Consider the following 12,681-nt stretch of genomic DNA (forward strand, 5'->3'; position numbering starts at 1 on the left):
TCCTTCCAAACCGAGTCTTAATTTTTTTCAATCCAGGCCTAACCCGAGAGTTTTCTATAATTTGCTTTTCTGATTTTTGGGGTCATGAAATGCCCTGCCTTGTATAACATTCTTCAGAATTACCACAAAAAAAAAAAAAAAAAAAAAAACCTAGCCTAAACTGAAAATCGACCTAATTGGTTAATTAAGCTCAATGGGTCAATAGGGGTGTTGAGTTAGGCCAGATTAGGTCAGGTTGAGCCGTTGAAGTTAACCCTAACCCAACTCAAATCATAAAAACCCTACCGGACCTACCTTACATCCAATCAAAATCTTATAGAATATTTCAGATTTTTTTTTGTATACAATAGCATTGAAATAAATAAAGCTGAACCAATACAAAAAGATAATGAATGACCATCCTAAACCAACACATAATTAGGGGTGCAGTTTGGTTGGGTGGGTCGGGTTAAAGGTCAACCCATTGCCCAGTCCTAAAGGTACAAACCTTGGGCCCAAGATTAGCATAACCCAAGATTAAACCTAAGTTTATCAACTCAGGCCCAACTCAAACATAAAACCTAACACAATTAGAATCGGGCTCTTGCTCATGTCATGTTAAGTTTGATTGAGTTGGTTGGATTTGAAAGAATTATGCTTACATTTTTATATAGCCATCTTTTATTGGGCTTTATGGCCCAATTTAAGAGTAAAATTAATTGAAAATATGTAAAATTTTTCATTTATAAATGTACATATACATAATTTATATAGAGTAAATTTCTTAAAGTACCTTTATGATTTAACTAATTGACTAACTCACCCTTGTCTGGTAATCCCAACTTTATTGAATAGAAGAGGTAAGGATTTGGGACTGTTAATTTTTTGTCAATGTTTGGATGACTAAAAAAGAAAATTAGATGACACTCAAAGGGCGTTTGTATTTTTTTCAAATCCCATTAAACGACTGGTTAATAACTAGTTAACTACAAGTACTAATTTATCACATTTTAAAAGTTCAAGTACTGAATTGTCGCATTTTAAAGTTCAAGGACCAAAATGACATTATGCCCAAAGTAAAGGTACTAATCGAGAAATTTCCCTAAAAACTATAAACAATTGATATTTCCATTCAATAATAATACAAAAAAATCCTATATCCTATCATGTAGCATTACTGCATGATAACTTGGCATAGGTGCAATGCTCATAAGAACTAAGATGCTCTACTAATCATTGACGGCGACAACAGAGAATGCGCAGGGGGAAGCACGGCCGAAGGAACTCGAAGAAAGCCCAGTCTCATAACCGAAAAGAGTCCAAGCAATTGAACCTAGAAGTAATAACGTGTGGGTATACTTATTGCTGACGGCGCACCAGTGAATGCATAGGGAAACACGGCCGAAGGAACTCGAAGAAAGCCCAGTCTCATAACCGAAAGGAGTCCAAGCCATTAAACCTAGAAGTAACAGTGTGTGGGTATACTTATAACTGACGGCGACATCAGAGAATGCGTAGGGAAGCACGGCCAAAGGAACTTGGAGAAAGTCCAGTCTCATAACCGACAGGAGTCCAAGCCATTGAACCTAGAAGTAATAATGCGTGGGTATATTTATCGCTGACGGTGACAATAGAGAGTGCGCACAGAAAGCACAACCAAAGGAACTCAGAGAATCTCAGTCTCATAGTCCAAGCCATTGAGCCCATTGTTAGTATCATTTTCTTATTCTTTTGTTTGGAACCGGTGCTGCCACATAGGCGTTTCTTGAAAAAAAAAGCACTAATTTTGTTTGGTATCAATGTTGGCATTAATGTTTTTAATATTGATCTTATTATCCAATGTCTTAATGCCACATCATTGCATCGTTGGCAACAACACAATTTTTCCAAAAAATATCAAATTTGACATTGCTCTAGGCCACACTTTCTCGCTTTCCGAGGCATGGTCTAGAGCAATGTTTTCCTGAGAAAACGGTACCAAACAAGAGGGTGCTGCTTCCAGCACCGTTTTCTCTGACATGGCATTTACATGGCACCGTTTTCTCAAAAAATGGCACCGATGCCAAATACCGCCTAAATTCTGAAAATTATCACATTTCCTTTTTGACCCCATATATGAGAGTTTTTGTTTGCATTTTTGGGGGTATTATTGAAAAATAAAAAGTTGTATTATTGCACTTTAAGAGATAAGATATAAGAGGAAACGAAGAACCATTTTTCTCTTGAAGTTAAAAGATTTGTCTTAAAAAATAAGAGTTAAGAGGGTTTTAAAGCATCCGATGGTTATCGCATACGATGTTAATAGAGATTGTGAGAGCTTCAATGCACCAAAAGAGCAAGGCCTCTATCCCTAAGTCAGGGCTCTTGAATCAACTCGCTCAAAATGGCCTTTTATTGAAGAACATAGAGTTTATCGGAGCAATAGAGTCCACTCTAAATTCCATTTCACTCACGAATCAAAAATCAAAATCGTCTTCATCAAATTCAAGGTAGAATAGATAACGAGCTCTTTTAGTGTTTTGGGACAAAAAAAATCGTGCCAGACTCCAATAGAACACAATGACCTTGATCAGCTTCAGAGGGGACCGTTGTCTCCAAATTGAAGAAAACGATCTCAGAATAATCTTTACTAACTACTCAGCTGCTCAGTTTTCTTAGGCCTGTTTGGCAAATCTTTTTAAAAGATCTTTTGGGCTTTTAGAAGCCCAATAGACCAAAAATGATATTTTCTGTTTGGCTCAAGAAAGCCCGTTAAAGATTCTAAAAGCTTAAAATGGTCTAGATTTGAGAAGCTCCAACTGAAGCTTACGGTCTATCTAGGCTTTCGGTTTCCCAATACATTTTGTCAAAAATTCGAAAAGTGGTCGATCGAAACATCCTTCATTCTCCATTTCAATCGACGAGAGAAACTCTGCCTCTAGTGACGATTGAGAAGCATCAATGCAGGTAATAAACGTTCTTCTTCTACTTCCTCCTCCTCCTCTTCTTCGACCTTCTCTTTATACAGGGGTGGTGTAATTGCTAATTCCGAAAAATCAAAATGACTTTGATCTATCTCTCTTCTCCAATTCCTTTGTCTGAATGATAACTCATCACAATAAAACATAATCCAAGTCATTTATATGAATTAGGTTTCCAACAAACAATCAGAAGTTTTGCTTCACCCCCTGAAGGTTTTAGGTAGCTGACCCATTAATAAGTAGTGATAAGAGAGTCTTCACTAGCTATTCAGTCGCACAGTTTTCTTAATGATGAAAGCTTTCAAAGGTTAGGTAGCTGGTTAAAGAATGATCCCGTTCGTTTTGACCTATACCTGTACAGTTTTATTCCTTCTCCATTTTGACCTCACCTCAACACCTCTTAAAAAACCTGTACCTATACAGCTTTGTTCCTCCGCCGTTTGACCTCACCTCCTAAAAACAAAGACTTTTTTCCCATATGCTCCGAGAATGGGAAATTGGAATTCGGATTAACTGAACACTTTAACTGCTCAGCAATCTGTAGAACCAATATGAGGTTCCACATCAGTATTAAATTCATGTGCCCTACTACAAAAGATGTCGGCGGAACCTTATCATTGTTACAGCTGAAGCATTCTGCTAAACCTTGCTGGGGAAGTTGGGGTGCCATGTTGAAGTGGAAGCTTTGGGGGAATAGATAGATGATGGAGGGATGATTCTAATTTGTCGGTGATCCATGGTACAACAATGCCATCTAATTTGCCAGTGAAATGGATATAAACAGAGAAAAAAGTAGCATTGCTACATGATAGTATAAAAAAGAAGCCAATAAAGAAAAGATGTATTAGGGCATTACCTGTACGTAAGAGAGATTTAAACTGGCGATATTCTTTCATTTGACATTGTGGAGTACAAGTTTGGGATTTTATTTTAAAATTTTGAGAAATAGTGAAGGATAAATTTGACATTTCATTTTTTCGTTAGCACTTAATGATAATATCAATTGTCATAAATAATAAAGATATTTAAGACAATATGTAAATAGTAAGGATAGAGTTAGCCAATTAACTAAACCATAGAGATAGTTTAAGAAAATTTCCCTAAAGGAATAGAATAATTGTTGCAACATTGAATTCAACTGAACTCAACTAAGAGTCGTCCCAACTCCCAACTATATGGGTCCGTAACATAAATCCTGTTCCAACACACTACTTCGTTCATGCCATATCTATTGTTAAATTATGGTCCTAATCTCACTGTCTTTTTTTTTTTTTTTTTGCCTGCTGTTCAAGACCCTTGAACTTGCAACAGAATGGTGGTTTATTCACGGAAGATAAAAAGTAATTCCAGCACCAACTGGGAAGGACAATAAAAGGGATCTAATATAAAATATTAACTAAGGGCCTATTTGGTTCGAGGAAATAGGAACTTGGAATCTAAATGATTCATTCGTGTTTGGTTGATCCGAATGGAAATCCCCTTTCCATTCTAGCAGAATGGGATTCCCCAATATGGGGGAATGGCCATTCCTGACCCCCAAGGAATGCAATTCCTATTCAAGTTTATGGTTTGATTATTCTTTTGAACAAGAATACCCCCTTCATTTCCAACCCTAGTCGATCAAAGTTGGAGTGTTGTGTGACTGAGCAAAAAGCGTAGACCTCCAAACTATCTGTCATCGCCAAACAAACCTTCGACAAGGTATGACCGTGGCCAGCCCACTCTCCTCCTCCTTCTGTCCATGCACTGATTCGAGATCTTTTTCTTCCTCTCCACCTTCTTTTTTTATTTTTTGTAATTGACTGCAATATGATTTTTATTTTTATTTTTATTTTGTTTTGCAAATCTATCCCTACTCTGATTCGGGATCGATCTAATTCTTCACTATTACCATTAATGAGATTTTCAAATCAGTGGTGATGAGTAAAGTGGTTACATGGCATTAATTGGGATAAAATTTTCAATTTGATTTGTTGATATTTTCATATTGTTGAATAGTGCAATGTTCGGTTCACATTGTTGATATTCAGTTCAATAATGATTCCCAATTATAAAAGAGCATACAGATTTGACGATGCAACAGTAATTATCAAATTTTTAGCTCCCTCTCCCATGTGTTCAGTTTGGTTATTCCATTGGCTTCTTCTTGTTAGTTTAGTGCTTCTCACTGTATTGTATGGTAGGGTTAGTGTTACGAATTGTATCTTATATTATTATTGTCTTTTTTGATAGAGAGACAAATAGGGATGCAAATGGATCAGATCGGATTGGATTCAAATTAGGGTATATTTGGATCGATCTGACATTGTTTATGTCAAATTTGAAGATCTAATCGGATCTGATAGGATTCAATTTGAATTTGAATTCTATCGGTAAATCAAATCTTTGGACTTGATCTGATCCGACTTGTTCTTTTTTAATTAATAAATTATTAAAAGAAAATTAAAATATACTAATTTAAATAAATTAAAAACAAAAAATACAAGTATTTTTTAATTATTTTCATCATATATATACATGTTTTTTATAAATAAATATATAATATAACATAAATAAATAAATAACATATATATTTATAAATATATAATATATCAGATCGGATAGGGGACGATCTGAACCCGATCAGAAGATCCAAAACAGGGGTGATCCGAATTCGACCAAATAGGACTGGATCTCGGATCGAATTGATTATGATCCGATCCATGTGCACTCTGCGCGTGTGAGAGAGAGAGAGAGGCTCTATTTAGAATGGAGCAAAAGTGAAAATATGGCTTAATTTGGAAGGAATACAAATGCAAATATGTAGAGTGCAAAACCTTGTATTTTGTATTATTTACGCTGGGACCTAGAAGTCATGGGTCTTCAACCATGTTTTCCATCATTTTAGCATATTCTAGTATCTGTAGGAGGGCTAGTCGTTCCATTTTCCATTTGTTTCAACCAATGTTTTCGAACCGTTTGGCCCGAGAACCGTCCAGGCAACCAGTTCCATTTTACCCAAAACCCGGAATCTGGTAAAAAACCGTTAAAAAATTTTAACAAACCATTGACCCGGGCGATCGAACCATCAATTCATCAACCCGTTCAACGTTTTTTTACCGCTTTTTATTTTTTATTTATTTTTAATTTTACTATCAAAATAGGCCATTCATTTGAACCAAACGGTCAGACCGTTGACCGGAAAACTGATGCCTAGAACGATTCCATTTCCGAGTCATTTTTTAAAAAGTTGGTTTCAACTTTCCACTTTGTCCCCTGATTCCAAATCAAAACACTAAGCTATAAGAGAGACGACAAAAGTGTCACCGTGAACTACCGCCGTGACAAAAGGGCAAATAGTTTAACAACAAGGCATTATCTCACTAAGTCCAATTAGGGACTGCAGCAGTGTTTAGTCCCTTGCTCTGCAAGTTCAAGGCATGGTGAAGCTTAACCACTATAAAATGTCTTTGTTGTAAGTGGAGACAGTGTTAATGATTACAGTATCAATCGTTGCAAGGAATAGGGCTGTAGGCATTTCGCTCAGGTGCTTACTTATCAGAAAAATATTAGGTTCATACTACTCTTACTTTGGTATCGTGATGTTCATAATTTTTTCTTTAGGTTGTGTTTTGTTGTGCAAATTTATTTGTATTAGTATAAATGCATGGGAGTATAAATATAAAAAAAATGTAAATTCTTGTTTAATTTTGTTTTGGATTTTACTTTATTCTGCTTTATGTCTTAATTTATTTCATTTGTAATATAATCAAACAAAATAAGCTAAAATCTGAAATAAAAATAGGTCAGGATTTATACTCAAATCAATTTGCACTGCCATGGTTTTGTATCAGTGCAAATGTATTTGCAAACCAAATACAGCCTTATTATTTATCTCTTCCTTAATTCCCATCTCTTTCCATTAAAGATTGTACTTGGTCTGGTTTCATTGGATCTGATTTTGCTACTTGACCATTTATATTCAGTAAGTGACTAACTTTTAAATCACTATGGTTACAAATGAGTTGATCTTAAGGTTGTCTATGGTTGCAATGCAAATAAATTTGTACTGCTGCAAAATTATGGCAGTGCAAATGATTTGAGTGTAAATTCTAACTTATTTTTGTTTTAAATTTTAGTTTATTTTGTTTGATTACAGTATAAACGAAGTAAACAAAGACATGAAACAGAATAAAGTAAAACCCAAAACAAAATTAAATAAGAATTTGCATTTTTTTTCATTTGCACTCTCATTCATTTGTATTAATGCAAATAAATTTGCACCGTAACCAAACAGCCTAAATTACAATCTTTTTTTATGTAAATTTCTACAACACAAGGTATGTGAAATCCCTCTATGAAGAGAGAATTCACAAACACAACTTTCATTAACCACTGCATGAATTTGCATCTAGGTAAAACTCTTTCTGAATTATGGATAGCGTTTGATAATGCTGAATTTGCTTTTTACCTTTTCAGAGGTAATAGGCGTTTGGGGTCATTTCTTAAAAGTAGATATGAATGTCATTTTCAGATCTAAACTTTAAGACCCAGGCCAGGCACATTTCAGACCTGGTCGAAAGTCTAAAATATCCTTCATATTTTTTATAATGCCAAATTATGTCCTTCATACTTCAAATCTATTGCCGTCGAATGAGAAGGGAGACGATGATGGAGAACTTGAAACCTATGATGGAGATGTCACCGAAAAAAAATCTCTCTCAAAACTCATTCTTCCCTCTCTCTCTCTCTGAGGACTCGAAGAAGCCCTTTCGGTAGCTTCGATCTCCGCCTCTGTTCAAATTTCTCTGATGCAAGAAATCCTTCCGCCTTTGTTCAAGTTTCTCTGGTAAAGAGAAAAAATCGCCGATCTCTGCCTCTATTGGCATGTTCTTCGTCGTCGATCTCTGGCGGAAATTCGACTCTAATGGCCTTACCGTGGACTCTACATCGTCCGATTCAACTTCGAGTTCTCATCAATGTCTAATGCAAGAGACCACACAGTGAAATCCCGCCACCATCTCTGCAAAGCTCAGCCGCGGCGGTTAACACCCTCCCTCCCTCCCTCTCTCTCTCTCTTTCTCTCTCCCTTCCATCTCTTCTCCACTCCGGACCACTGTCTTCTCCACCCCATTCGGCTTCGAGTTCGACTCGAGTTTGCCATCGATCTCTGATGCAAGAGGCCTCGTTGTGAAATCCTGCCACCGCCGCTACAACGCTCAGCAGCGGCAGTTAACACCCTCCCTCTCTCTCTCTCTCTCTCTCTCCCTTTCCATGTCTTCTCCACTCAGGACCACTGTCTTCTCTACCCCATTAGGCTTCGAGTTCAATTTGAGTTCGCCGTCGATCTCTGATGCAAGAGGCCTTGCTGTGAAATCCCGCCACCACCGCTACAACTCTCAACAGTGGCGGTTAACACCCTCCCTTCCTCCCTCTCTCTCTCCCTTTCCATCTCTTCTCCATTCCTGACTATCATCTCCGCCCCATTCGCTACTCTACAACTAATGTAAGACAGAATATATGTAAAATTAATTATTAATTATTAATTATTTTAATTTTAATTAATTATTAAATATATTAATTTTAATTAATTATAAAATATTTGAATAGTTTTTAAGATATTAATTTTCTAATTAGTAAATATTTTTTAAATTGTTTTATAGACTTGATTACTATTTTTATTATTATTTTAATTCTTAATAATTTATTTTTAATTTATAAATTTTTACATACTTTTCAATTTTATTCTTATTTTAATAGATTATTTTTTATTTTTTATAATTTTTAATTATTTTAATTTTTATTAATTATTAAATATTTTAATAGTTTTAAGATATTAATTTGCTAATTGTTAAATATTTTCTCATTGCTTCAGGAACTTTATTACTATTTTCATTATTATTTTAACTTTTAGTTATTTATTTTTAATTTACAAGTTTATATGTATTTTTCAATTTTATTCTTATTTTAATAAATTATTTTTATTTTTATAATTTATTCATATTTTTAATATTAGTTTTGAATTTAATAATTTATTTTTACGAAATAGTGCAAACTGAACTCAAAATTATCAAATAGTTTGTTTTAGGGGTAAAATAGTAAAAGTAGAGAATTTCAGATCCTAAAGGTTCAATCCAACACAAATAACCTTATATATTCAGAGCTTCTAAAAAGTAGAAAAACATTTATGCCTCTTTTCAGATTTCAAACAGTTTTAATATCTTTTTAATTTTTCAAACTTCAGATTTCAGATTTATCAAACGCCACCTAAATATTAGTTACCCAATTTAAAAGTCCATTACCCAGTTTTGACCCCAAACCCAGGTCCACTCTATGGAAGAATGGAATGAGTATGGTCTTAACCTTTGGCATTTTCAAACAAATTAAGTAGCCTCCCTCCGTCTCAAACCCTTGTTCTCACTCTTGCCAACCCTAATTTTACCATTGCACCAAGTAATGTTCCCTATTCACTACCTAATTTATCTTTCAACTTTTATTTCTACTTGATGAAATTTTATTTGATTGGCTAGGTGAAGTTTTTTTTCCAAATGGAAGAAACATTCTCCACGGATCTTCATCTTGAACTTGTATGAATTCAAAGGAAGCTATCATAGATAAGATATTGTTGAAAGTGGTGCATTGATTAAAAATCTTAGATGCATTTTGATCCCTTCTCCATAGATGATATCTTCAAAAGACAGAGATTAAATAAATGCTCCAGATCCACATGACCTACGCCTTTTGTTAGTATATGTATCTAAGGGTGGACACCTCAATACAATTCAGCTTGATTTACAAAAGTACATTAGCCAATTACTTGATACATTCGAAAGGCTTTTTCATTCTATAGGCTGGTATATCTTCCTTGTCTAATTAAATGTTGAGGATGCATGCTTACCAACTGAGAATCTTCTTCTACCTTCAAAATTAATTGTCAATCCAAATGAGAAGTTGAAGAATCGTAACCATTATTCAAGTGATATCGACTTGCTTAGAGTCTCTCTCCCCTATAGGAGGACCCGAGTGGACCACCAAAACTTTTCAATTCTGATTTGTAAATTGTAAATGCTCCTTCTATTCCTCAGCTTGTTTGTGGGTTCCCAATGTAGCAGCCGTTGAGGTTGAGTTTGATAACATTTAGAAGACCAAGAAAGAAGGTTTTGTTCTTTTGTCTTCAAGGAACTCCTCTATTCTCATCCGGTGTGTCACTTGGACTGTAATTAAGATAATAAAATCAGAATATAAGGATATTTCGCATGTTATGGTTGCTAATGTTAAGAGACACAACCCTTTTTTTCCATGAAAGAGTAGGGTCCGTTTGGTAAATCTTTTTGAGAAGATCTTATTATAGTCCTGACAGTCAAAAGATACATTGAGCTTTTGACATAATATCTAGGTAGTCCAAAGACCGTTTGGCAGATGTACGTCTTTCCGTGCATTATTTCGTGTGAAATTAAAACGCGAAAGACACAAGAAGTTTCATTTGAAGCTTTCCAAAATCAACCTAAAATGGGCTTCTTGTGTCTTTTCAACCTTCCATCTTTTGGCAGCTAAATCTTTTGCGTTCCAAATGGAAATAGACCGATTTCAGTCTTCCCAACTTATAAACAGCCAAAAAACTACACTGAAAGAAACACCAAAAGAATCCAGTATTTAAGTTTTTTTATATACATATTCCTGTTTGAAAGAAGTTTTTTTTTTCAACAAAGAAAATGCATTATTTAGAATTCCTATTATTTATTAAAACCGTAGGAGATGTTTACTGACCAAAAAATAATTGCAGATGTTAATTAATTTATTTATCTATTTCTCAATGCTTCTTTATGATGGGCAAATGGAGCTATGTTGGCAAATTGACAAGACCACGCATACACCTTGCCCTTGATGTGTATTGCACAGAGAGTTATGATTATTAACAATAGTGCACCATTTCAACTAGAATTCCAAACTAGTTCTGCATCAAAACATTAATACCTGACCACCATACGTTTTATAGTTCATAAATTATTATTGAAGGATTTCTTATTGTCAAGATGTGCCTTGGCTTTTATCATTTTACTGATGTTGATTTACAGATCTGGTTTGTTTCTATGAGGCTATTATCATATGTTTTCCCCAGGCTAAAACTCTGGTTTACGGACGTAGAATTTGTGGATGTGTTTGAGGCTACCATAACTTGTAAGTTGTTCCATATTTTTAAGCATCAGTTGGGTCATATTACTGGATCAGCTAGCACAAAATTAGCATGCAACAGAGATTGTAACCATTTCAAGTCAGATGACTTTTTTTCATTAGTCAACTGGCCACTTTTAGGTACTATTTATTAGTTCCTTTTTCATTCTGCCCTTTTTGATTATAGGATCTACCTGGGGAAAGGGAAAACAAGGGATTTATGTTTACAGGAAATGTCAACCTACGGTCCAGAATTAATAAAATTGCTTCCTTAGGGTGCGTTTTATTGCTGAGAAAGGATGGGATGAAAAAGGTTGAGATGAGAAGAGGAAATTTTATTTTCTCAATTAGTTATAATGTGTTTGTTTGCTGAGAAAATTTCTGTGAGGAAATCCATTTTCTAGTGTTTGTTTTGCAAGAAAATTTATAGGAGAAAAATCATGCTAAATTATAAAAATGCATGTAATTTACTTTTATGACAACTTGCACCCCCCAAATGTATGACACATATGACTGAACTTGCCATGTGGCATGATACTGTTATTAAACTTGTTCATTCAAAAATTTTATTTAAAAAGATTAAGAAATGCTTAATTATTTGGACATGCTCATTCATCATAGAATTTGTTCATAAGTCTACTCAATGTACTCATCCATAAAAAACCTGTGCATGCATTCATAAAAGAAACTACTATGAACTAAAATTGCTCTATTATTTGGACCTGTTGGTACATCAAAGAAGTTGCATTCAATAACCTATTTCATTCAAAAAGTCATACATACATCAATAAATTATTTGAATTTGTCTTTAACCTGTAATTAGTTCATCAATGCCAATAGTTCAACCTATTCATTCCATGTAGTCATAATCATCCATATAACAATAAATCCATTGTGGTAAAATATAACCATTCATTCCACCAAATACAAGTAGATTGACCATCGCTAAAAAAAAAAAAGGGACAACAATCAAATTGCCAATGCATCCCAAAAAAAATATACAAAATGGATGTAAAAGCTCAACTATCAAAACAAGTTTTTGTCATATATAATTAGTACCTAATTTGTTAATAAATGTGAGTTATAATAGTTTAAGTCTTTTATCCATCCCTTCAAAATGGAGGCTCTAACTTCATTTGAAGTCACGCCTTCCTCAAATGTGGTTCCACTCCGTAAAATGTCATAACTTGACTTTCAAATTCAACTAAGAAGTCATATGCTTTCATCAAAAATGCCACTGAACATCCTACTAGGCTCATAACATCGGCATACACATTTTCCTTGCTAAATAAACTCCACTCTTTCTCAATTGTAGATGCAAGTTTCCCAAGATGTATAGCAATGTCTTGCACTTGTTGAGCAACAATTGAAGCATGTGGCTTTCATTTTCCTAAAAATGTTCCTTCTGCAAAACTACTTGCCTCCACCAGCCTTGCTTGAAGGTTAGTATCTCCAAAATTCTCAGCCTCATCAATGTCATCATACACATGCTCAACATTCAGTGTTGCATTAGCAACAGTTGCAGAAATTGCATCTTGCTTATTTAGCTCCTTAGTTGTAAAGGCACAATTTCCAATCACTTGATCATTTT

The sequence above is a fragment of the Nelumbo lutea genome, chromosome 1 (assembly GCF_056320005.1).
Source record: "Nelumbo lutea isolate HS-2025 chromosome 1, American lotus-T2T, whole genome shotgun sequence".
In the NCBI taxonomy this organism is placed as follows: Eukaryota; Viridiplantae; Streptophyta; class Magnoliopsida; order Proteales; family Nelumbonaceae; genus Nelumbo; species Nelumbo lutea.